This window comes from Patagioenas fasciata, chromosome 4 (genome assembly GCF_037038585.1).
Source record: "Patagioenas fasciata isolate bPatFas1 chromosome 4, bPatFas1.hap1, whole genome shotgun sequence".
Classification (NCBI taxonomy): Eukaryota; Metazoa; Chordata; class Aves; order Columbiformes; family Columbidae; genus Patagioenas; species Patagioenas fasciata.
In genome coordinates this window covers 75,729,226-75,754,141 of record NC_092523.1, presented here as the reverse complement: position 1 = coordinate 75,754,141, position 24,916 = coordinate 75,729,226, and the positions used below count along the sequence as shown (strand labels likewise).

At 44.5% G+C, this 24,916-nt stretch overlaps 2 long non-coding RNA genes across 4 annotated transcripts in view; one reads left to right on the top strand and one right to left on the bottom strand.

Moving 5' to 3' along the window:
• LOC139827855 (uncharacterized) overlaps positions 1-24,916 on the bottom strand; it is a 56,240-nt gene that overhangs the window by 12,651 nt on the left and 18,673 nt on the right. The window contains exon 3 of the long non-coding RNA XR_011738938.1: positions 1,404-1,694. This is a non-coding gene — a long non-coding RNA (uncharacterized lncRNA). The remainder of the gene's footprint in view (positions 1-1,403; positions 1,695-24,916) is intronic.
• The window catches only part of LOC139827854 (uncharacterized), a 145,399-nt gene that overhangs the window by 103,338 nt on the left and 17,145 nt on the right, over positions 1-24,916 (top strand). Inside the window, exons 4-9 of one of the 3 annotated variants that reach the window (XR_011738936.1) lie at positions 4,770-5,006; positions 8,937-9,105; positions 12,086-12,205; positions 13,129-13,268; positions 16,616-16,926; positions 20,340-20,538. This is a non-coding gene — a long non-coding RNA (uncharacterized lncRNA). Of the gene's footprint in view, positions 1-4,769; positions 5,007-8,936; positions 9,106-12,085; positions 12,206-13,128; positions 13,269-16,615; positions 16,927-20,339; positions 23,000-24,916 lie in introns of those variants that run through there. The other 2 variants (XR_011738937.1, XR_011738935.1) reach the window with 2 other exon arrangements.

The window sequence follows — 24,916 nt, the reverse complement described above, 5'->3', positions numbered from 1 at the left end:
TTCCTTGTCAAATTTAGACATAATTTCAGCTAGGCATGAAATCAGTGTTAGGGCTTAGACTCCTCCACAAAGGAATGCATTGCTAATTTCAAGCTGTTTAGCCTTGGACTGGATGATCTTAAAGGTCTTTTCCAACCTAAATTATTCTCTGTGTTTTGGCTAATTCTGGTCAGTCCCAGAGGTAATACAGCCTGTTCCTGTCCTGTGTCTGGCAGCATGCTGGATGTTTATAAATATCCACATAACGATCACCATTTCTGCAAACCTCTCTGCTGGTGACCTCTTTGACAAGGAGAGCTAACACAGAGCACCAAGGGCCTGGGATGGCCTTCTTTAGAAGTTCAATCAAATACTGTCCATAATTGCTTTATCATCAGCAATCTCACTATTTTGCACTCTGACATTTCTCACTATTTCTTTTCCTACCTCCTCTCCCTCCAAATCTGTCTTGCCAAAATATTCTACTTCCTTTTCTTCTTCCTCTTCTTCAGTTCCTCAGATAAGGTCTTCAAGACTTCCCACCTCCCTGTCTTTTCCCATGGGGTGGGAGCAGTTTGTCGTCGCCTCAGCCATGAGGGTGTACCTGGATGTGGAGCCCAGCAGAGCCCTGTCAACTCCTAGGAAGAGAATGATGGGTCCTTTCCTACAAATCTAGAGATGGTCATCACCTGCCTTGGCTTGTGCTTACCTCTTCTCAGCTAAACCCCCGAGCGAAATTTATTGGCAATGGAAAAAATTCAACTCCACTTAGTTTCTGTAGTATCAAAACTATAACTCCTTGCTTGGCCATGAAGGCAGCAGTATAGTGAAAAGCAACAGCAACCAACCTCTGCAACCTTCCCTGGCCAGCCTTGCTCTCCTTAAACTTTGGGAAGAGGGGGTTGCAGTTGTCTCCAGCAGCCCCCCAAAAGCACAGCGGAGCAGTCTGGGGCCGGGGGCTGCGCAGGGCTGTGATGGGGCGCAGCGCAGGAGCCGTTAAGGCAGGCAGAGCGGATCTGGCCACAGCCCAGACTGTGACAAGAGAAATTGAAATGTAAATTCTGCACCCCAGCAATAAATTTCACAGCAGCCTAATTTTCCCAGGAATGATGCCATGGGCAGAGCCTGTGTGGCCCAGAAAGGAGCAGGTTTTAAATTTTCTAGAATTCCCTAATCCACTTTATCAGCCTCTTCTCCCTAAACTGCCGCTGCTCCCTGAGAGATTTAAAGCCGCAGTGGCTTCTTCAAGGCCTCACCCTGATTATTATGTTTATTCTCATCCAGTCAAGACAGAGAAACATTAGCATGTGATTTACAGTGTGGCACCAATTGCCAATACCAGCACTCAATATTTGAAATTCAAGCAGTATCTACTTGCAGCAAACCGGTCAGGATCAATCTAGAGATAAAAAGGAGGGCCCTACCTTTTTAGAAGGCAGTAGAGATTCATCGTTGAGGTCTGTCAGTCTTAGCCTGTCAAACAAGACGCTGTGCATCGCTCCTCAGAACCAACACGTGCAATGGCACTCACATGGTGTTAATACAGGCCCCCGTGCCTTCTTAATTTCTTTCTTTTGTTTCATTGGTGTTTGTTTGTTTTTGTTTTGCCTTTCTTGCAATCATCTGCTTTTCCTCTCATGTTTCAAGTCTTTGTATGTATCTGTCAAGCAGGCAGTGGATTCAGGACAGGTTTTCATGCCAAGGCCTTCCTTTACCTAATGAAAAGAAGTGAATAAAACATAAGAGAAGTACCTTTAAATTAAAAATAGACCAAAAAACCTGAAGAAAACCAATATCTGAAGGAAAACATTTTTTTCCTAGAAAAACGGCTATTGAAGAGATGGATCTCTGTTCATTTATTCTAATTTAAGTATGCACTTATAATTATACCCTAAATAAATAAGGAAAAAGGACCATGTGTGGCAGAAGAGAAATATACGCATATGTGAAGAGTCAAGAAAATCCAGATAAACTTCTGATGGCATGACATATTCATGCAGAGTAGTCACTTTTCCAAACTAAAATTTCTCCCAAAGGCCTGCAGTTTGTATTATTAATGACATTTTTCTTAGCCTACATTACCATTTCCATCTGAGGGGAAAAAAAGCAAAATTTTTTCTCAAGTTTGAAAGGACAAAGCAGTCTGAGAGCCACAAACATCAAGTGCTTTTGCACAAGCCTTTGAATAGATTTTATCTGCATGGTTTTGTAAATGGATAGAGTGAGTTCCTGGCCTGAGACCCTGTGCTGGGGAGCTCAGGGATGAGGTACAGCCAAACGGAAACGTGGAAGGGGGGAAAAGGCAAGGAAAAGGCATTTCACAATGGTATGCCACAACAGCGGCCCCACGCAACAGGTCCCTGACAGCCTCTGGGCCACTAGTCCCATTTCACGGTGGCTTTGGTGAAGTGAGTACATTTGGACCCTGATTTAAGTCATGGGTGACGCTGACTGCTTGGAGCTAATTTAAGTCTATGTGGAAGAGTCGTGAGGAGCCAGGCCATTAGAGCAGTTTCAGTCTGTTCCTCCAGGTTTCTGCTGGCTGCATGGAGCCTTGAATGCCATATCCTAAACGTCTGCCACTGACTAGCTGTCCCTCTTCTCTGTTTAACACGAATATCCTGTAATTGGAGTGTCAAGCTTCTTGCTGCCACCACTGAGGAGGAGGATATGGAGGAGGAAGCAGAAGAAATCCGTGTTTGCCGTAATGAATGCATGCAGTTCAGACCAGATTGGGCTGTTCAGATGTTTTATTCCTCCTTTTCATCTCCTTTGTGGAGGCTCAAGCAGTACCAGAACACAGAGATCTCCTTTTAGGGCTTCAAATCCATCAAAGATCCGCTGGGTCCGCTGTGCGGGGAGACAGACAGGGAAGCTTTTTTGATGCATCTTTGTAATCTCCGTGCTGCTGGCGCATTCTGAATATCTTGTCGGCTGTCAGTGTGGGGCACCTGGTGGAGGCTCCCCCTGGGACGTGGGGGCCAGGGACCAGTCCAGGCTGCTGTGCCGCTTTGGTGAGGCAAGAGACCCGCCGGTTTGCTCTGAAGGGACGACAAATAGCTCGTTTTACTGCAGTCTCTGGTGCCTAATTGTACAAAGCGACACAAACTTATTATAGATGCAGTGACCTCACAATGAGGCACAGCAAGCACATGCAGGTGTTTGCTGTGATGCTGTTAAGCCATTTACAGGGCTGGTTTTAGGTGCCTGGGCAGTAACTGCCACCGGCTGTGCTCCATATGTCCTCTGGCATCTCCCTGCTGTTTCATGGCTGTGAGATCCATGGTACCCAAAGGCCTTGGGCTTTTTTGTCCCCGAGCTGCTGCTAGCGACAAGGTCCCCAAAGGAGCAATAAGGGGGCCCTTAGTGCAGAAAAGGCCCTGGTCCCAGCTATCTATGTTAGCCGTCTGAAGAGAGGAGTGCAGGGTCTATCGGCTGGGTCAGAGCACCACAGCAACACATCTGTCCTGCTGTCACCACCCCAGTATCGCTTTGGTGATGCGCATGGCTATGCTGCGCTGAGCTGGTACTCCCCATGCCTGTCTTGGTGTCACTGTGCGTGCCCACCTGCTCTGTTTGTTTTGTTTGTTTGCTGTCCTGATGGATGGAAATCAAAGCTTTCTTTGTCACCTTACTCCATTCACCTTATTCTAAAAAGGTAGCAGCTACAGCTGTCTGTGCCTTCACAAGCCCGCCTTACTGCTCTTCCCACGGCGAATACCATCTACTCACTGACTAGCAACAGGAGATTTTAATATTGCGTTGCTTCCCTCCTTGGGAAGATCTGAAAGTGAATAAATCACACACGTGTCCCACTGCTAAAGCTATTGAGCAGATGTGCAGAGATTGGACACTTGCAGAGATGTGGAGAAATCTGCATCTGTTTTCTAGGATCGCACTTTCTTTTTTCTTAAATACAAGATTTACAATTCTTGTCTGGGAACCCATTTTAGTATTTAGTATTGCTGAAGTCAAATTTAACACTTGGAATACCCATCAAGATAATGTTGATCTCTTTCCTGCAGTTGTTCTGATCAGACTTTTAAAAATTGGTTAATATGCTCTTATCAGTGGGTATGTGGAATTTTCTACACCTGTTTAAACAAACTTGACTTTTACAAACAAAGAGTAAACTTAAGAATAGACTCTAGTTACCTTGGAGAGATATTCCAGACCTAGATGAAAAAATACAGCAGTCATTTGTACTCAGAAATAGAATTTTAGATCAGAACATTTGTTTTTTTAATTTCTTTTTTTAAATACATAGATAAATAAGATTTCCTGCAGGCTTGAACAAATCATCACTAAATCCACATTTCAGTAAAGAACAGGCAAACTGGACTGGATAACTCTTACGCAGTCTGGAGTATTTTATATCTCCTATTCATCTATTCAATTTTTCACAGTGTTGCCCAGAAAATGTTAGAATTTGTATATTTGGGTCCAAAAATAGCTTAGGCAAGAGTACTAGATAAAAAAATACTTCCCTGGAAAGCAAGATTTAAAAACTATATTCCTTACAAATTATTCTCTGTAGATGCTCCAGAACATATTAAGCCAGTGGTGTCTGCATTAAAAATAAACCATTGAAAGAGAGCTCTTCTTTGCAACTTGCAGCAGGACGAGCTGTCTTTTTGTGTTTAGCTAGTGCTGGTATGCATAAATTGTTTTGTGTATCATGTAATTGCTGAGGGTTTGTATGTAATTACATTGTAGTTCAAGTCTCTATCCTATGGTAAGGAATTCCTTAAGTAAAGGCCTAAGTGAAGATGTCTTTCTGGTTTCTGAAGGAGTCTGAATTGAAATAGATGTCACAGGCATTCCTGACCGCAGCAAACCTCAGAAAATAGCCGTCAACAGCCTTGGCCTTGTACGCTGACCCTATTTGAACTACAATTACCTCTCCAAAATTCACCAAGATTGTATTGGCAACCAGCATGAAGTATGAGCCCAGTCTGCCCAAAAGACTAATAACTTGCCCGTGAAGATTGACTTCACATGCCGTGTTACTTGAATCTGCATTGGAGGTAAGAACGAGCAGTGATTTCCATGGGGAGTCAGAAAATGAATACAGCCCTGAAATTGCCTTTGCATTTAATTGCCTACCAACATGCTAGTTATTAGACAGTAACAGGACCAAAAGTTTTCGTCGTGACTTCTCCATCCGCAGAGAATAATGATGCTACACAGGGGATGAAAGCACCAAGTCCTTTCCTCAAATGCCACAGGACTGGAGAGCACAATGGTGCTTTCTCACGTTTACCTTGAGCTTTGTTATTTGTCTGCACTCCTCCTACCTCTCAAGCATCCAAACTCTGCCTGTGCCACTGAAGGAGTGGGTCGTATTGAGCCAGTGCTAGGTGGCACTATCCATACGTGTGATTCGATCTCTGTGCCAGCGGGCAGGGAGTGTACCAATAGTCTTCTCAAGCCATAGTAACAAAGTCAAGGAACACACATGATAATAAAAAGCATTTATATCTAAGCCCATTTGCAAGGTTCCCTTGACTGAAGTCCAGCCACAGCTTCATCCTCCCTCACATGCTCTTTCTCTCTTGCTCCCTCCCCACCCCTCTGCTTTCAGTAATTCAAACTCCTACAGATGACCACAGAGAAAACACAGGGTGCTTGCAGCATCTGCTGAGTGAATAGTGAATCCCAAGCAAACACACTGTTTATTCAGAAATATATCAGGCTGTTTTCAGGAGCCAAGAGAATACTGATTTCTGATCATTCTTACGTCTTAAAGGGGAGCACGCAATTCTCAGTGGTAACTTTCCATTTCAATGGCTACTGAAAGAAATCTGTTTTGGGAATTGCCTTTCCTTATTTGTGTAAAAATCCTTTTATGCCATTAAGACGCTTTGCAAAGAGAAACAAGATCTAGGGGCTTGTCGAGGCACAGTTTTCACTACCCAGTAGAGTTAGTCTCATTAAAATGGACCTCGTCTCCTTGCTGTTCCTGCACATACTGTCAGTTTATCATAGATCATCTGACATCTCTAAAATGGAAAGCATGACGTAAAGCAGGAAAAAGAGCTTGAGACTGAAAAAAACTGAGACAAAAATTACAAAGACTTTGGAGAAACAGCTCGCAGGGAAAGATGCTTGCATACAAACTTGTCAAGTCTTCAGGGTGCCTATGTGCCAGCCACACGGAAAAATAAGCGTTTAGAGCTGTGCAGTGCTCTGCCCTCACCCAGCTCTGCAAGGAGCGATGCACACTCCTGGAGCCATGTACATAGGCATAAGGCTCTTAGGAAATCCCTTCCCAGAAGCACCCTGCAGGGACACCTCCCTGCCTCTCTGCCCCTCAGCCCAGAGTGCTGATACAGCCCTGAGGGGCTGCGACTGGTGGGGACTGCTGCCTGCCCTCCTGCCCAGACCCCACAACAATGCAAGGCAGGCCAGTTTGGGGCTTTCAGCCATTTCTTGAAAGCGATGAGCCTGAATGTCGGTTTACCCTCGAGTTTTGGGCTGAGTGCTAGAAACCAGCAGAAGTGCCTGGATGAAAGGAGACAAAAACGCCTTCTGAGACCTCCTCCAGGTCAGTGAGGGGTGCAAATCCTGTGCTCTGCCTGACAAAAGGCAACAACTGGAAAGTGACCAGAGGACAGAGGGAACACTGAGAAACCCCCAGGACAGGGAGCGGTGTGGCTCTTGGGGTGGTCAGGAGTAACACCATGTCTGCTGGGGAAATGTAATCCCCTTTGCTCCTCGCGCAGGCTGGGGTGCAACAGCTCTCAGCAAGGAGCAGCTCCTGCCTTTTCTTGTGAAGCTGGAAGGTAGAGTCTCAACAGGAGATGCTGCAGTGCTCAAGTGGGCTGGCCAGGGGAGTCCTCGGTTGATGGGTCAGGATGGCCATGCACTGCAGTAAGCTACTGGCCCCTGAGGTGGTATCTTGAGGACCATTCCCTTCCTTTCCCAAGGACAGAAATGCTCCCAGAGGGAGCTTGCTCTGGGAGACTTAAATTCTCCTGTTGGTTTCCACATGACAGCAGTAAATTCTTTTATTGCTCCTTAAGCTGAATTTTCCACGGTCAGTTTTCCTAGGAGACTATTTTTGCATGCATTTCCTTGTCGCCTGGACAAGACCAAGACAAATTTGAAGCCGGACCATTGCAATAACTCAGCTCTGCACAACAAGCCCGGTTCAGTAGCGGTGGGGAAAACAAACAGTCTAAGGATTGATGGGGAGAGAGATTTAAATAGTGAAGTAGAGTGTCTTACACCAGCTGGGGATTCAGTGGGTTTTCAACATAAACTGGCAGAAACTGGGAGGCAGGTGGGGGAAATGAGGCGACAGCAGGAAAAGAGGCTGTGGGACAAAGCAGTCACTTTGTTTAGGTATATGTATACATATATATGGACACATGTTGAATATTTAGATAAAAACCCCTCTTATCCAATATGTAAAATGCAGAAGTGTTTAACTTGAACCCAAGACTTTACCTCTAACAGTCCCTCTGCTTCCCAAGATACGTTTGTCCCAGGCAGTCCAACCAGAAAAACAAACAAAAGAGAAAACCAAACTCAAATCAGCAACAGCAGTACAGAAACAGAGAGGCTTGCTTATAAAGCGCTATTCAAAGACCCTCTAGTTGAATTTTCAGGGGTGTGCTTCCTCTGCAGGATTTGCCTCATCCCCCAGCAGCCTTCAAGGTCGGTGAAGCAGTTTTCCAGCAGGAGCAGCGTGGCTCGAACTGCCGGCTCCCCATCAGCACGCTGCCTTCACTGATGAAGCACCTAAACAGGGAGCTAAGGTGGATTTTAAAGAGAGGAAAATAGCCTCGGTTGGAGGATGAAGGCTGAACTAAAAAAATCCACAGGCAAAGCCCTGTGGGGAGGTGTTGATTTTGCTTCATTTGCCTCATTGTACAGGTGATGTCAGTTAATGCCTTAAAATGGCTAATGTGTCATTAAAGGAAAATGGGATCCAAATGAAGGATGCTGGATGCAGGAAGGAGCCCTTTACATTCCCAGCTGTAAATTCTGGGTTTGTGAATGAGCCACAGCCACCAGGTACTTTGGAGGAAAAGCCTAGCTAATAATCGGAGAAAATGTCATGGCACAGAACTCTCCGAGTACTTGGCCCAGAGGCTGTGTGTCCATTAGAGGAAATCAGAAAGTCAAAACAGACACTGTGTAATTTCTCTGTACTTGCATTAACCATATCCCCAACACTCGCAGTGTGATTCACTTTAGTATAATAAAACACTTTATTCCACCCCATCACAGCTAAGTGTCCTCATCAGATGGAGTATCACAGTGGCTAAAATTCACTTTTCCATTAAGGAGATCGTGTGTCTTGCTAAGACATTAGTCTAAAGCTCCAGCAGTGTTTTGATTATTTTTGAGGGTATACCTTGCTGATAAACACCCCACTTGCAGCCCCAGAGGAACTTTTAATTTAGTAAAAAACAAAAAATATTTTCATTTCTACGATTTGGCAAATTCCTTGGTAAAATATTTTGTCTAAATTGCAATCTGTTAATCTAGTTGTTTCACTAAATGGCAAATCATTCCTTTCTAGGCACCAGAAATGTTTTCCTTGTGATGTTTCATTGAACTAACTCTTTGGAACTGCTAAAACTGACAAAGTATGGGGCTTTGCTTTTTGACCGGGAGCAACTACCTGAAGGTTGGGCACAGAAAAGGTTGAACTGGACTCTTCTGAGAGGTGCAGCAGGATAGGAGAAGAGGCAAGAGATGCAAATTGGCATGCAGGAAATTCAGATTATATATTAGCAAAAAAACTTCTTCACAAGAAGGGCAGTCAAAACACTGGAGCAGGAGCCCACAGAGGCTGTGGTCTCCTTCCTCAGCAATGTTATAACCCCATTTGGACAAGGCTCTGCACAACGTGATGTAATTGGCGCTGCTTCGTGCAGGGGTTGCCCTACATGACCTCAGAGGTCCCTCCCAGACTAAATTATTCTCTGTGATTCTCTGTTCAGCCCAGAGAACAAGAGAAAGCAGAAAGCAGCGTAGGCAATTTTACAAGCTCTTCATATTCACCGTACGCCTGAGCCAGCCAAGACCAGCACGGATCCCCAAACTTCCTACACTGAATGAATCATAAGAGCCTCTACCCAAGTGCACATGGTGCTGCTGGGAGGCAGCCGGGTAAGAGCATCCCTTCGCTGGGCTTGGGAGCCTGGGAGGGCTGAGGGGTTTTTAAGCATTTGTTGTACACGTGGGCATTGTCATGTGCCCTGTGAAGCATCGTATGTGATGTCTTTCTGGGGTGGTGCTGAGGGCTCTCTGGCTGCAAGGTCCCGAAGTGAGCGTCACAGAGCCAAATTGTGCTCTCAGGTCTGCTGCAACTACTCTGAGGTTTGACTGGATTGGTATAGTCGAGACCACAATTAATAATGGAGATTTCTGCAGTTCATTTAACTGTTAGAAATTTCTGCTTGCCTTTTAATCCTTGAAGTAATTTTAACTCCTTGCTGACATATTTACATATGGGAGTTTACACAGGGTGTTTTGAAAAGATGGATCCAACATGTTAAAATTACACAAAAGATTATAAATTGTTTAATCAGTTACCAAGTTTTAGTAACCTCTTTATAAATGCTCTATGTTCCCTCCATCTGCTGTACGGACTGTAAGAGTTTCATTCATGGGCCATTCATGGTTGCCGAGATTTAGTAATTTTGAATTGGGTCCATCTTTTTAAAACACCCTGTATATATCAGTAAAAGCATTAAAACAAAATACAGATGCCTGTTAATGTTACAGTATAATACCAATGATAAGCAAGAGCTTACCACCTTAAACCCTGCTGAAACTTAAATACCGGGTTGTTATTGTGGTGTGTTTACTCTCACTTCTAGCTGCATTTTACTGTTTGGCTTCCTAAATCTCAGCAGGGAAAGGACAGCTTAGCTCCCTCGAAGACTGTGCTGCTCTGAAATGATGACTGTTGCTGTGGGGGAAGGGGCTGTGCTCTATGCAACATGATTTGTAGGACCCTCTATAAATCATTTACCAGCATGCCTTCACTGCAAGGCACAGGCTTACAATTTGTGGGGCTTTAAGAAATGGAAGCAATAACAACACGCAAAGGACTAAAAAAATGAACGAAGAGACGGACATCTCTAAAACCCTCGCCTGGAAACCCAAAAGCATTTATTTAAGTCACAAGGACAAGCACTGAAAGCATTTTAATGGGCGAGTGCCGTATTGCGCTGCCACCACGTGCTGTACAAATAGCTGCTCCGTGGCTCCAGCTGGGGAGGGGGGCTTGGCCAACCCCCCGAGAGCGGGGCAGCCGTGACCCTCGTGTCTCCCACTCAAAGTCCTTAATAAATCACCCTGCCATGCTCATAAAGTGGAGTTGAGCAGCAAAGCAAAGGCCTGAGCATGCAAACCGATTGGAAAATCAAGGGATATTAAAAGGAGAGGGCAATACTTTCCATTTCTGTCACACAGCAACACCCGTGTGTGGTTGCAGAGAACACTAGAGCCATTCTGGGGACCTAACATGGAGGCATTACATTTTTCTTGCTGCTGAAGGAGATTCCTGGCATCATTCTTATGCCAAATGGAAGTGCTGATACAGATTTTAAGTGATAATTAGTGTCAGTCAGCATTATTATAAATAGAAAACCTGTCTCAAAAAATATTTCTCTTTTTGACAATGGATTTGGTGATACAGCAATCCTCTCTCCATTGTCAGGTGCTTCACTTAGTACTGTACAGCATGGTGGCTAAAAAAATAAGCACTACACAATATCAGTAAAGATTGCATTAAATGGATGAAGAACTGAGGTACTTTTGAGTGGGATTCGAATGGAAGTGCTTCCACTGCAGGTCAGAAATGACCGAGACATTGAAAACATTTTCCACCCAAGACTCTTCATGAAATCCAAAAGATGTGGCAGGTAGCAACAGGTCTGCCACAGAGATGGGGCCAGGAGCACCAAATGCACCGATGGAGGAGAGGAATTCATTTTTTCACATTTTATGGCCTTAAGGAGACAGGCCAGGGGGATTCATTTTATGATCTTCCATGGACCACAGTTGCTTCCCAGGGAAAAGCTGCTGTGGAGCTGGCACAGGAGGCACTAGAGCAGCACCCTATGTTAGGTGTTAGCCAGCCCTCTAAAAGTATCCCAGGCAAACTAAATCACGTGGAAGGTGGTGCAACATTTGGTAAGGGAAGATCACTCAAATTGCATCTAACTACAGGCAGGAGGAAAGGGAATGGATGTGGATTGGAAACCACTCCTGGAAATGGGCAGCAGGGTAACCCCACCATAACAGCAAAGGATTTAAGGTCATAGTGGACAAGCAACAGGATAGAGGTTGCCAGGGCAAAGCCACGCTAAAACGAGGTAAAATAATCCCTGTATACGAAGAGAGGAATGTGAGCAGATTCAGGTACAGGCTTTTTAGGTTGTATATAGTCTAGAACAGGCCAGTTCCTTACAGTGCACTCAGCTCCAGAGTCCATCTATTTTAATAAGGGTGTAACTAAATTGGTGACTGCACAGAAGAAAAAGCCACACCAAGTGCCACAAAAACAGTTTAAGAGCTGAAGGAAGTATTTTAGAGTGAGAAACACAGAGCACAATCTGTTTAGCTTATCAGAAAGAAGAATGAGAGTTGACTCAATTACAATGTACTTCATGAAACACTGGGAACCCTGAAGTTCTTTAATGCAGGAAATACCAAGACCCAGTAGCTGGAAGCTTGAGACAGACAAATCCAAGACAGCAGGAATGCATTTTCTAAGAAGAAGGCTTAAAAACTCTGAATGATGTATTGATGGAAGTAATGAATCCTCCATCTCTTATTGTCTTCTGATCAGGATACACAGCTTCACCAAGCAGAAATCATGTTTATGTCAAACATGCCATTGCCATCTCTTTCATTTTCATGAAAGTAATCCTTTAGCATTTCTAATGGCTGTGACTCTATGTGGCAGTAAAGGGAAAAACAGAAGAGCCCAGAAATTATTCCCTAGAATATTCTTAAATACCCAGTAATTACAGCAAATTTTAAATAATTGAAGAAAGTAGTTTGCACAAAAACTCTGATCCACGTGCTTTAAAAGAAACTTCTGGATCACAAATTTCTTTCTTTCTGTTCCTTGCAGAAACGTTGGCAGAAGCACACAAGCATTTAACAGTGCCAGCAGACCTGCAAACCAAGAGCAGCCTGACTATATGCATGGCTGATAGCTACGCCAATCACCGCCATACAGACATTATCCCAGGTAAGACCCAAGGAAACATTTTCTTCTGCATTTATACCAGTGTTAATGCTACAAATGTTGTTTTCCCATGTCCAAGATGTCCAAGATACAGAAGCTGATCCTGCCTGTGGGATAAAGGATTATCTTTGCAAGAAATAATATCTAGAGATTGATCAAAGGCATCAATAGTCAGTGGATTAAATGGGAGCTGTGCATGCTGGGTCACATTAACTGGCTTCCATTTGAGTGCCTGCTACTGATTTTGAAGTGCCTCAGCTAAAGACACTAGAGACTGAAAATGTTGCCTAATTTACCCCAGCTGCGCTTGATCTCCATGTCCCAGGGGAGTAAAGAAAGCAATAAAAACTAATACTGGTCAGGAACTGCAACATTCCCCTCGTGACAATGCACAGGGAACAAGCAAAGCAGAGTAGGTAGCTGTTCCCCCAACCCACCGTAAAAATGTCCATATGCGAGATCATGTTTTGCCCCATTTTCAGGGCAGTTATGGAATTTATTCCAAAGGTATACCAGGACCCACAGAGTGGTGGGTGGCAAAAACAGGGGAGAAACAATTTATAATGTAAACAGCTAGAGAAGAGACTGGGAAAATTGCTGGATCAGCAAGCTAACAGTCAGGAATGCCCTGACTTGTGTTCTGCCATAGGGGATGAATATTTGGAACTCAGGCTTTTGAACTTCCTACTGAGATTCCTGCAGCCAGCCTGAGTTTGCTGATATGATTAAGGATTGACTGTGCCCATGTGAATTTAAATTGATTTCTCATTGCAGCATGAATCCCTCCCTCCTTGCAAGAGGAGGCACAGCAGCTGAAGTCACCTTTACAAGTCGTGCTGACGTGGGAGAAAGAGGCTTATGAGATAATGAGCAAATATTTTTTAATTAGGTGTTGAACTGAGGATTTCTCCTGTTTTCTGATCCAGGTCCTGTCTGGTAGAAGAAAAAGGAGGAGGCAGGATGGGGAAAGACTAGGAGTGCGCCACAGTGAAGAGGATTTCTACCAAATGGCTTTGCTCCTTCTGTGAGCCTTGGTCTCCCACACCTGGGTCTCTTCCTTGCTCTGGTAGGCACGATTTTTGTTTTCCCCTGTCTTCTGCAATGAGTGCTAACATACAAATCCCATAGGCACAACTTTGGAGGCCTAGTTTCCAAAGGAGGAGTAAGCCAGGTGACCCATGAATTCACTCTGTAGGTGCCAGGGGCTGTTTTCTGACTGGTTTTCTTTTATTGTTACCCTCTTAAAACCCTGAAATATCATTGATGATTTAGTAAAGTGCGTCGAATCTGCAAGCGACATCATTTGCTTGACTATCAGCGTTCCCCATCAATAATGAAACTAAAAACATAGCATAATAGACAACAAGGCTAGAGCAGCTGGCAGTGCTGCAGAAATCTGGCACTCTTGCTGCTGAGTTTATTAGACATTTTATAGTCCTGGGAACTAAAGATAATGGATCCTGTTCCCATATGCTGCATCAACAAGAGCTGGGACTCCACCGTGCCATTGATCTATGAGGCAGCAGTGAATACGACCCAGACACAAATACTAAAATGAATCAATCCTAAGCTGTTAAAGAGACACCATGAAGCACTTTCCAGTTTCAGTTCTTGCTTTCTAATCTCCAAGCCATGAAATACTCTCCCAAGGGCTCTTAAATACAAGTTTGCCGCAGACTTTGGGATCAGGTTGAGAGGAATTGCCCCTGCGGATCAGAGAATGGAGATGAAATTTAGAGCCCTTTACCCTCAGTAGGCACATGTGAGCTCCAGCCATTCCTTATGCAGCAAAAACCTTTTTGAGGTTACTTTTGATTTTTAAAAAGTGCTGCGTGATTATGTTCATACAGGTTTCTAAAGTAATGTCCACTGTAGGGTTCGTAAAATTATTCTCCTTGGACAACTGGAAAACAAACTTTGATTTGGTTCAAAGTACAGAAAACTGTAAGTATCTGCAGCCCAGAGAGTAACTTAAACCCATTTAAAGAAATAGGCTTTAGTCTGAGCTTGACAGTGAATACTACTCAGGTGCTAGCATTCGCTACTTCAGAAACTATGATACCTTCCGATTTTAACATGTGAAGGTACCATGCTTGCTGCAGTCTCAAATCAATTTCTATCGAATCTACATCAATGTGCTGTATTTTAGCCATTTAAAATACATCACACTCAATACCAACAAATCGTTTTAAAGCAAACATGCAAGGAAATGAAAAAAGTTTAAAAAATAGCAGCCTCTAGACTGGCACCTACAAACATCAAACTGAAACAAGAAAAAAATGCCAGGATATAAAATCAGTTTTCAAAGCAAGGAGAGACTGCCTAGCCAAGTACACAAAATGGAAGTTTGGCCAAGATGTTATCAGATGAACTAGTTTAGAGGGTCCCCACTCAACTGCAGAGTTATGCAAAGACAATCAGCTCACTCCTGATTACGAATGCCAAGTGGATCTGATGATGGACTCAGGTGCTTTGGTGACTCCATATGCCCAAAATCTCTGCAAAATCACATTGAGTGGCATTTGGTATTTAACCTTGCTGTGCCCTTACAATAAGAAATAATGCTACTTGGGTGTAAGGGCTCTGCAAAATAGTGACTGGTTTTAGGTAATTAATATCAAGTAAATAACTCAAAAAGCTGGATAGAGAACTGAAAAAAGAGATGCATTCATTAGTGTAAGTCACAGATGAAAAATCCCCAGTGGTAAATAACTTTCTCCTCTATGTGTCTGGATGGACAGGCAAATAATAGGAGTCTTAGATTTGTGGAGCATCTCTCACCTGGGAGAAGACCCAGTTGCTTTGCACCTTGAATCATTCTGGTCATTTGGAGAGTGAAACGCAACAGCTGTTTAACAACACACCCAAGTTTACAGCCTGAGGTAGAAGCAATGTAATTATTTTTAGAGGATTTATGCTGCTAACGTTAGCATGTGGCTTTATGAGATGAGTTACTCAATGACTCTATGAAATCCAGGTGTAGCTTGCGGGAATAAAGAAAAAACAAACCCTCTACCCACCTGTGCAGACTTGCTGGGTACAGGGAAGGACTTAACGCTTTGAGTGATTCATTACTCACATGGCAGATATTTTATTGGTGCTAATCAAGAAAAATACATTTCAGTTTTCAATACTAAAAGCTTATTATGAAAGCAGTCTCTTAGGATGCTCCTTGGTAGGTATACTTAGCTGTTTGAACTGTTGACTCAAAAGAATACAAGTAAAAACTTATTTAGGTGCAAGAGAATAATACAAAGATTGGTTTTGCTAAAATTTTGTTGCCCCTAAAATAAATCATCTGAAGACTCCAGTATAAGATGATGATTTCATGGAAGTGTTCAAGAGAAGTTAGCAGACTTCTGATTGAAGTCTCTAACAGGGTCAAGACTGTGACTGACATATGCGATACCTTACACAGAGTGTTCAAAGGGTTCTTGTCAAGGTTAAAAAGAGCCCCAAATGATTTTGTTACACTTTTACTAGGCTCCCTCCGTGGCTTCTTTAAAATTCCTTCTTTTAAATACTTTTCTAGAAGAGCTTTCTTTTCAAACAATAATTTTAAACACAGCAATTAGCTAAACACATGAAGCCCCAAATACTGCTCCCATGCCATAACTGTACTGCACCCCCCAAGATGTAGATGCAGTCATAAAAACATGCCCTAACTATAGGCTGGCCACGTCACACCAGAAAAGCCTCGTCTGCTGAAGAGGGAGGTGAGCATTGCCCCGCGTAGCTTAGTGTCTGAGGTGAAGGGCGTCAGATGAGCGGAATTTTAGCCCAACTCTGTGACTCGTACGTGGCCATTAACCAGCTGAGCTGACCATTCGGCGCTTGTTGCTGCCGGGGTCCAAGGAACTGGGGTTTGCATGTGAACGATGCCCATGGCAGGGGGTGCAAGGTGCAGAGATAGAAGTTGGCTGTGGCCCAGAAAGGGAAAACTGGAGAAAAATCATGACACGCTGGGAACTGCAGTAACGCCTGTGTTCAAATACTGCTAAAGCAAAAAGCTTCATGAAGCCCAGAGAAGAGATCCTGTTTGGATCCTGCAAAACAAACATTTCTCAAAGATTTGAGAAATTTGCATGGAATTGTTTTCCTGCTGGGTTTTCCTTTGCCCCTCACTCTGTGAGCAGAGGAGAGGGTGAGTCCATGGGCCACTCATCCATGCGATCGTGGCTCTTGCAGCCCCATTGCACAGCTCTCCTGCCTTCATCCTGGTTCAGCCTTTCTTCATTAAGTGAATGATTTAATCTTAACAACTCACTAGCTCAGCGACTCCTAACAGTACAACGAGCTCCCAGTCCCTCCCTGCTGGTACCTGCTGCCTCAAAGGCAAAGCAATAAAACACAGCCTTGCTGGATTGTTGTCCCCATTTACCCAGGCAGGTTTAACCTCGCTTCTCTGCTCAGCAGGTCTTCCCAGCTGCCGAAACCTCTCACCAGCCCTGCTGCTGGCTGAGCAGGCAGCTTGGTGCACGGGATCAAGCCCAACACCTGCCCTGTCACCTGCTACTGCCAGAAAAATGTGCTGCACCGCAGGAGCCTGGAGACGGTGTTCAGCCCCTGCACAGACGCCTGCCAACCCCTGCGCAGCCCCAGGAGGGCAAAGGGTGACAGGAGGCTGTTAACAAGAGGCAGGAAACCACGGAGGGGAGGGTGGATGGATCCTGGCCACGGAGGCAATGGAGCTGCTGAGACCAGGCTGCACCACAACCGTGCAGGTTAGTCCACACTCATCCTATCATAATCCCCATGCTGAACTGTGCAAACTCTGAATTAAACCTAGGAAATAATTAAACATCATCTACTTTAACAGCCACTAGCAGGAAAATAAATAAGACATCCCAACAGAGGCAGATAGAGTAATTTCACGTTTACGCTTCCGAGGGAAAAGGGAATTTGAAACAAACAAAACATCTTTCTTTATTTTTCCTGCAGAAACTCAACTGCCTGTCAAAGCAGGACCGTAGCGACATTGAGGGCTCTGCACAAAACTCTTCTGTTTGCTTCTGCATTTGATTAGCTGCCTGTGTCATGTGTTTTAATTTCCTGCCATTGAAGCACGTTGCTGTCATGGTGATAGATGCTATAGAAATGAGTAAAATAAATAAATAAAAGTTCAGAACACTTTTGACCAAGTCTGCGCTAATTAGCGCATAAGACAAACAGACAAATGTTTTCTGGGATTTGTGTCAACCGTATCCAGATTCCTCCCCTGCTTCTCAGATATCCGCAAAGCCCTTTCTAGAAATGGAAATAAAGAAAGGCAGCAGATGGTGCTGGGAATACTCTGAGTAAGATGTCTCTATTCAGAGCCAGATATTAGTAGCAAACCATCCAGTTAACAGGCACTGTGAAGCAGCGAATATTTAATGTGATGGTAGTAGAAAAGCGAGGAAGGTGATAATGCAAAATGACTGGTGAAAGGCTAACCATCCAGAGGTGGTTTGGATGAAGCTGCTCCACCTGTGATGGGAAAAGCTGATCTAGCAGGAATAGATGGAAGTGGGAGGAGAAAGAGAAGGGGGCTATCTGTCACTCTGGACATAGGAGGACAGAGATTAATCTTGTTAGCATAGTTTATAACACTAAAACAAATGGTGCAGTAGCATTCTTCTCTACTTCTGGACTTTTTTTAAGAAATCAAAATAGCAATAATCATAATTAGCACAGGGTTCAGCCGAAAGCATCATTAGAGTTTTAAAGGCATAAAACAAAGACTGCCTGTACTTTCCAAGTGAGGAAAGGACTTCTCTGATTGACAGCAGGAAATACATAAAAATAACTCCTTTTCAAAACCAAAGAGGAGTTGTTATTTCTTGCAGAGCTTCTACCACAAGCCGTCATCATCCCCTCCTGACTAGCTTTCCTGTAGAGATTCAAAGGTACAACACATATCCTCAAGCCATGTAATATTGCTGCTATTGCACTGTCAATGCAGTTCTGATCAAATTTTCTTTGATCAGAAAATTAATCTTAGCTGGAAATGGAAAATACAGGGATATTTACTGGACACAGTCAATATTAAGTTATCAGATGTTTAGTAATTTTTTTCCAGGGTACCATGATTTCTCAGACTAAAACGATCCCAATTTAGGCTAGAAGTGTAAATTCTAATCTCAGTAATAACATCTCCTGTCATATTGCACTGTCACCTGCATATACTTTGCAATGCAAATTGCCCCAAATACAGCCTGCCTTTAATCTCACACCACTAAATGGGTGTCTATAGCCTGAAATCACAAGGCATTCTTGGCCTTGCACAATCTAACCTGTTAGACTTTGACCTTAATGACACAACTGTCCACTACAGTAACCGAACCTCTGCTGTTAAAAATCCTTGCTGAGAAATTATATCTTTACAGAACAGGAAAGTTTTATCAGTGCTGCTTTTGTTACAATGTGAAAGAAGTTGGTGTTGGATGCATTTTTTATTCATATGGCTGTAGTCAGTACCTACAGGGAGGTGTGCAGCAGAAACAAGGCTAACAGGAGCAACCAGACTGCTGAAGAGGACCAGCACAAACACATAGCTATACAGTAAGGGCTGTAAGTAAAGAAGTACAAAGCAAGATCCTGGGATTCAAGGGACCCTGTAATACCCAGTTGTTCAAGGATGGACCAGCCATTTGGACTGGTGATCTGCTGGTCAACATGGTAATTGTGGTATTGGTGTTCCAGATCTCAAACATGTTCTGCTAAATTCACCTCTTCTCAACAGAGCGTTTTGGTCTCTGCCAAAGCAGAAAAATCACCCCCCGAATCCCATCCAGTTGTCATTGGATGATTTGACAAGAGTAGCCACGAGCTATGCAGGGACCAGCATCTCCTGTGGCCAGCTCCAGCTCGTCACCTGCACCTCTTTGGCCTCAGGAGGAGCGAAGCTCCAGCCACAGAAATCCCATCCGCTCTCTCAGCAACCTGCAGCACCCAGGCCCAGGCGTCACCGGCTGCCAGTCGCTGCCATCACCAGCCACAGACCTCCCTTTGCCCAGGGGGAGCTCAGCGCTTGCTGCGTCATCATGTTTGGACATGGCATGTCTCCTCCTCACTGCAGGCACAGGAGGGCAGAGGCAGCTGTCAGGGTGGCAAGGAACTGCTGAGGAAGGCGGAAAGCGACAGCCAGAGCCTATGGAAAGCTGTGGGGAAGAGGGAGAGGGCCGAGGACAAGGCCTGCAGGCTGGCACAGACTCCTGTCATTTTGTACAGAGACAGCCCTGCCTGCAGCAAGCTCAGGCTGAAAGCTGGCCACGCTCAGGAGCACCTGTGAGAACAAATTGGGCAGCTGTGGGGAAAAACACATTTTGCTGTGGATGCATTGCTATGAAAATAGCCTAACCTGCTGACTGGACAGCCTGCAAGTATCTAACTAACGCAGCAGGCTGAGCGCCAAAGGTGTCAATTTGCCGTAGCACAATACACGTCCGCAGCAGCTGGCGGGGAAGGCGTACGTGAGTGGGAGAGGTTAAATCCCTCACCACATCCATAGCGAAGTTCAGGAGGAGGCAGTTTAACACCATCTAGGAGGTTACAGAGTAAGCAGTTCGGATTGCTTATGCATCTGCATTTTCCAGCAGGGGGTTTGTGGTGGGAGGCAAGGGGTTCCTGCTGGTGGGTAATGGAGACCCCAGGGGTGCCACAGCCAAAGCGGCAGAGAAGCAGCTTGCTTGAGGTGGGCTCCACCACAAGGTCCATGCCGGCCCACGCTGCCTGGCTGAGATGGAGGGGCACGCAGGAAGCACCTTCAGAGCTGGTTGGGTGCTCCCAGTGTTGTTCAGAGCAAGTTTTGAGCTTTAGCACCCAAATTCTGCCTCAGGCCCCTGTTCAGAGCACCAGTTCTGTGCCAGGCTGAGCCCCATGTCTGTGGCCCCTGTGGTGGAGCTGGGGCAACATGGACTCTGCAGGATGGCAAACCTTCTTGTGATACCTGGACATCCTTCTTCTCACCATGTGCTAATGGCACACGATGGTTCTTGCAGGCTTCAATTAGACTAAATCACCCCTTTACAACTAGTGGGTAACACTGATTGTGGTGAGCTGCAAATGAATAGGGCTGCTACCGTTCTGTCATGTGAATGCCGCTCTGCAAACTCAACTTCTGAGTGTCCTGATATGCATTTCCTTCTGGTTTTAGGGAGTTTTCTTCAAGGCCACATATATCATCAGTCCTGTAAATGATTGCAGTGGCACCAGCTCCTGTCCTTGACTGTGCTTCTTTGTCAAGCGTGGCAGCGATAGCAATCACTCCGATGTTTTGCAAACCTGCAGATCACTATTGCCAATCTTGGTATAAACAAGAACTAATTAATCTTCACCACATCTCTGTGAAGAAGGTAAGTATTATCATTTATTATCTTTCCTGTTTTACAAACACAAACTGAGATGGCAAAACAAAAAAAGGATTTGCTGAGGGCCTGGCAAGATAAAGATGTTGAGGGCAGCAAATACAGTTCTGCTCAGTGGAAGAATGCACACAGTGAGATTCCCAGGCTTTACCTTAATGCAGATAATTAAGAATAGCCATCCTAATAAATAGGTAGCTGTTCTATGAAATGGGGATTTTTCTGCTCTAAGTAGAACAGCAGCCAGAATATTTTCCTAATTTGGTTGCAAAGGAAATATGAAGATGAAGGGCCTGAATTTGGAAACAGAGCAGCAGCTGCGCACATTTGGGTTTGGTTTTTAGAAAGAGCACAATTCCCATTTAGGCTTCAAAGTGGCTGCTCTGTCAAAAGGCCCACTGACGTATTGAACCTCTTGACATTTTGATTTTTAATTTACCCTGAAATATTGCGAAGGGATCAGTTAAGTGCTGAACTTCATTTTTCTTTTAGTCTGCTGCAGTCAGATGGCGTAGAGCTGTATCTTTAAAATCTTGCCCCATTTGGCGTATAGTAGGGACATGGAAAATTGGCTGTCTATGAGTGCAAAGGCAAGAAAGCATGTAGAAAGCTTGCTGAAAAAGAACTGAAAATTGCCTGTTTCGCTGTAGCCTTGTCTGCTCCTTGTCTGCAGAAATAGTAGTTGTTTCCTACCTTCTTTTCCACCTATTAATAATTACACTGGCCATTTTAAGAAACTGGTTATGAGTGTGGATTATTTTCATGTCTGGTCAAATGATGAATAATGATTTAGTATTCCTGTGCCGCCTTCTTGCAAAGCACTTTAAACTGATTTGAGTACATGAGTCTGATCTTTTCAAAAATCTTAACTGAGCAAGAAGTAGCTGAAATTATCCTGAAAAAAAAAGCCCTCAGGTGGCATGTCATTTCTTAGCTGTGTGAGGTGAGAAGGGGAAAGGGAAGGCAGCAGTATAACCAAGGGAAATATTTCATGGGAATGAGCTCAAGATGCATCCAAAGGGAAATTCCTTAAGGCCTCCAAGCAGGTAAACAATGAGCATTAAATCTGCTGCAGCATTTCTGCTCATCTTATTTTTTTTTCCTTTCTTTCTCTCTTATGGGGAACCTTCACACAGTGCAGTGCCCTGAATTTATTAGTTCTTTATTTGATTTGGTTTGATAAATGCCTTCTCCATATTTTTTTCTCTAAATTCTGGGCACCAGTTGCTAGCATCCTAAAGTTTTGTGCTATTGAACAACATAAAGACTAGTCTGAGAATGTCACCTCTCTTCTGGGTGTGCAGAGCATCCAGACAACCAGCTCAAAGACAGACATAGGCATTAGGGAAGCAGGAATAAAAGCAGGAGTAAAAGTGAAGCCCTCCTCCTGCTTCTATACTGGCCACAGAGAATGACCCAAGTAAAGAAATTACTCCAGTGCCTGAAATCAGGAGACGTGAGCATCGCAAGTCAGAGCACCGTCTGTGACGGGCACATTTCCCTGGGCTGCCATGTTTCATTGCAGCCCGATCCAAGGAAGAGCAGTGCAGCCTTTGCCATTGCAGCTGCCTGCGCATACGGAGAACAATTTGTCTTTACTTGTCAAAGAGGTGAGTTTAAGCATTGAGAAATTCGCTTTCCTGGTGAGCAAGCCAGAGGCAAAGCAAGATACCATGTGTGGTACTTGCAGTCACCTGGTCTTTTATTTTTGGACGTGGGAGGGGAGGAGCACTGCACGTTTTGCATGTTTCTGTGGCAGAGAAGATGGTGCCACAGTGGGCAACATCGCTCTCCAAGGGAAGAGGTGACCTGAAAATTCCTGAGAGTGCTCATTGTTGCGATGAAGACTTGGGAAGATCATAAGGTTGAAGGGAAAGGGTAGATGGTTTTGCTGTAGACCTTAAATGTCTGGGAATCTCTTCAGCTGCTTCTACACAAATTTGTCAGAGAGCAGCAGTCAGACTGCTGGCGGGGAGGGCGTGATGAAGCTGTTGGCCCAGGACAGGTCCATCATTAACCCAGAGAGGCCATCAACACCTCCCCTGAGGATGAGGTTCAGGGAGACCTTCTTGCACTGAGAAACTCACCAGCTACCAAGGAACGGGGCTGCCCCAGGGCCCCAAGCTGTTAAAAACCTCCTTACCATTTAATTACAGGATGGGAGCATCAAAAAAGCACAGCTGAAGAAACAGAGGCGTTTTCCTGGTTTCTTTTCTATTCATTTAGTTAAACAGGTGCCAGGTTTGCAAGCAGACCATCTTATTGAAGTTTAGGACAGATTTGTATTGATTTGAAGTCGGAACATTGCCCAACTAAGTGAACCTGCAATAAACTAATTTTATGCCAAGTTAAGCCTGTACAAAAACATCTTGCAGTGCTTAAAATGAATTGGCATTTAAACAAAGTAAGCGTAATTTGATAAAACTTCAGTAAGAAGGTGAGGCTACTCATATTGTGGCCCTGCAAATGTATTTGAGAGAGTTATTCATATAATTCTTGTTGCACAGAAAAAAGCTTGGATTTGAATCTGTACAGCAACGTCAAGTAGAAAGGGTTTTGTGAACAGATTTTTCTTTTTAAATCCTGATTACAATTTAAAGGCCTAGTTCTAATTCTTTGACTAAAATAATTTTCTATTATAGTATAATTCACTATTCAAAAAGAGTAAGGTAGCAGATAGTGTCTAAAGCCAAGACAAAACTACAAGATGGCATGTAAAATAACTGTAATTAAACAATCAAATGTAGCAATTAAACATGAATGATTCTTTATTAGGCTGAATGAGGATGCCAAACAAGACTCCACAGGTGGTGAGTTTATTCCCCCATGCTCGTTGGTATTTTCATTAGCAGCTCTTGGCATAGTCAGACATGCAAATCTGTCCGTGCCTTTAAGAACAAGCCTCTATTTAGGTACCATTCAAATCAAGGAGGATATGCAAATATCAAGAAGGACAGGATTAAAGTATAACGTGGTGTTTGGGAGATAAATTGAAGAAATGTGCTGAGATTCAACAATGCTCTGCACCAAGAATAATGAAATGCACCACTGTAGCGTGGCAATAGAAAATGCTGGGAAGAGTGTTGTTTGTTATGGGATCTAGAGGTCACCATTAAAACCCTAAAAGCAAAGTGAGCCCGCAGCTTTGACAGATACAGCATCCAGCCAGCTGAGATGGGCTTTGCTGGGCACCACAGCCGTGACCAGGCGGCAGCGCTTTGCGAAGCCTGTGAACTCTCCTTGCAGACGTTGCTCTTTCAAAGCCAACTTCTCTGCAGGCAGCCGGAGGTGGCAGGTTTTCCGCAGCCATCGCGCCTGGCAGCCCTGCCGTCCCGGCAGCACGCTGGGGCGCATCGCCGCAGCTGCCAGGTTTGGTCGGGCTGGCATCCAACGTGGCCACCAGCTCCTCCTGCAGCCACCCACCACCCCGAGCTTCTTTGGAGCGGGGGCTTTTCCCAGCTTGCAATACTTTCCACATTGCTCTCTGAAGCCGAGATCTGCCTGAAAAGTGGTATCTGCCTTTGCAGGAGCTTATAAAAATGCCTCCCAGCTGAACAGCTGGCCAGTCAAACCCTACATCAACCTGCACTAGAAGGCTGGAGTTGCATGCTGCCAGCCGGACAAGGTGCCCCAGCAATAAAATGGTTAACAGCAAAGCTGTGGGAAAACCAGTTGAAATAATTATGCTAATTATGCTGCTCTCCTTCAGCAACAGAGGCAATGGCACACTGTGTTTGGAACGGGCACAATTTTTTTTTAAAGATTAATTGGGAAGAGCTCACAGAAAAGCAACAAAGGTGAAAAAGGATTTGGAAAATAAGACTTCTGAGGGAAAGGCATGTTTGGGCTGGAAAAGAGAGGGCTGAAGGGACACATAATTGTCCACAAGCATGTTAAGGGATATTATAAAGAAGATTGGGAGCATTCTCATTAGTTAGTGAGGACAAAACAGGAACTAATGGGTTTTAACTCCAATAGGCAAAAATTAAGTTAAATATTAGGAAAAACTCCCCATGATCAAACAGGTAATGGAGTGATTTGCCAAGAGAGCCCAGACAGTGGCTCCCAACTCTTCTGCAACACACGAGGCTTGAGCTTGAGTCGAATCTTGCTCAAGATTTGGGTCTTTTCCTTTCACTTGTCTGGGCTTTGGATGACAGCACAGGTTCCCGTGGCTGCAGAGGACACAGCAGGGCTGGGGCTCTGTGTGCAAACAGGCAGCCCCAGGTCTGGGGACATCCAGCCAGGTAAAAGCAAGCTGTGTATTTCTGGTTAAAGCACCTGGGAGATGGAGAGAAAGGAGCCTGGCTTCTGGCTTGGCACCAGCAGCTGCCAGCCTGCAGTGAGACAGGGAGCAACTGCCAGCTGA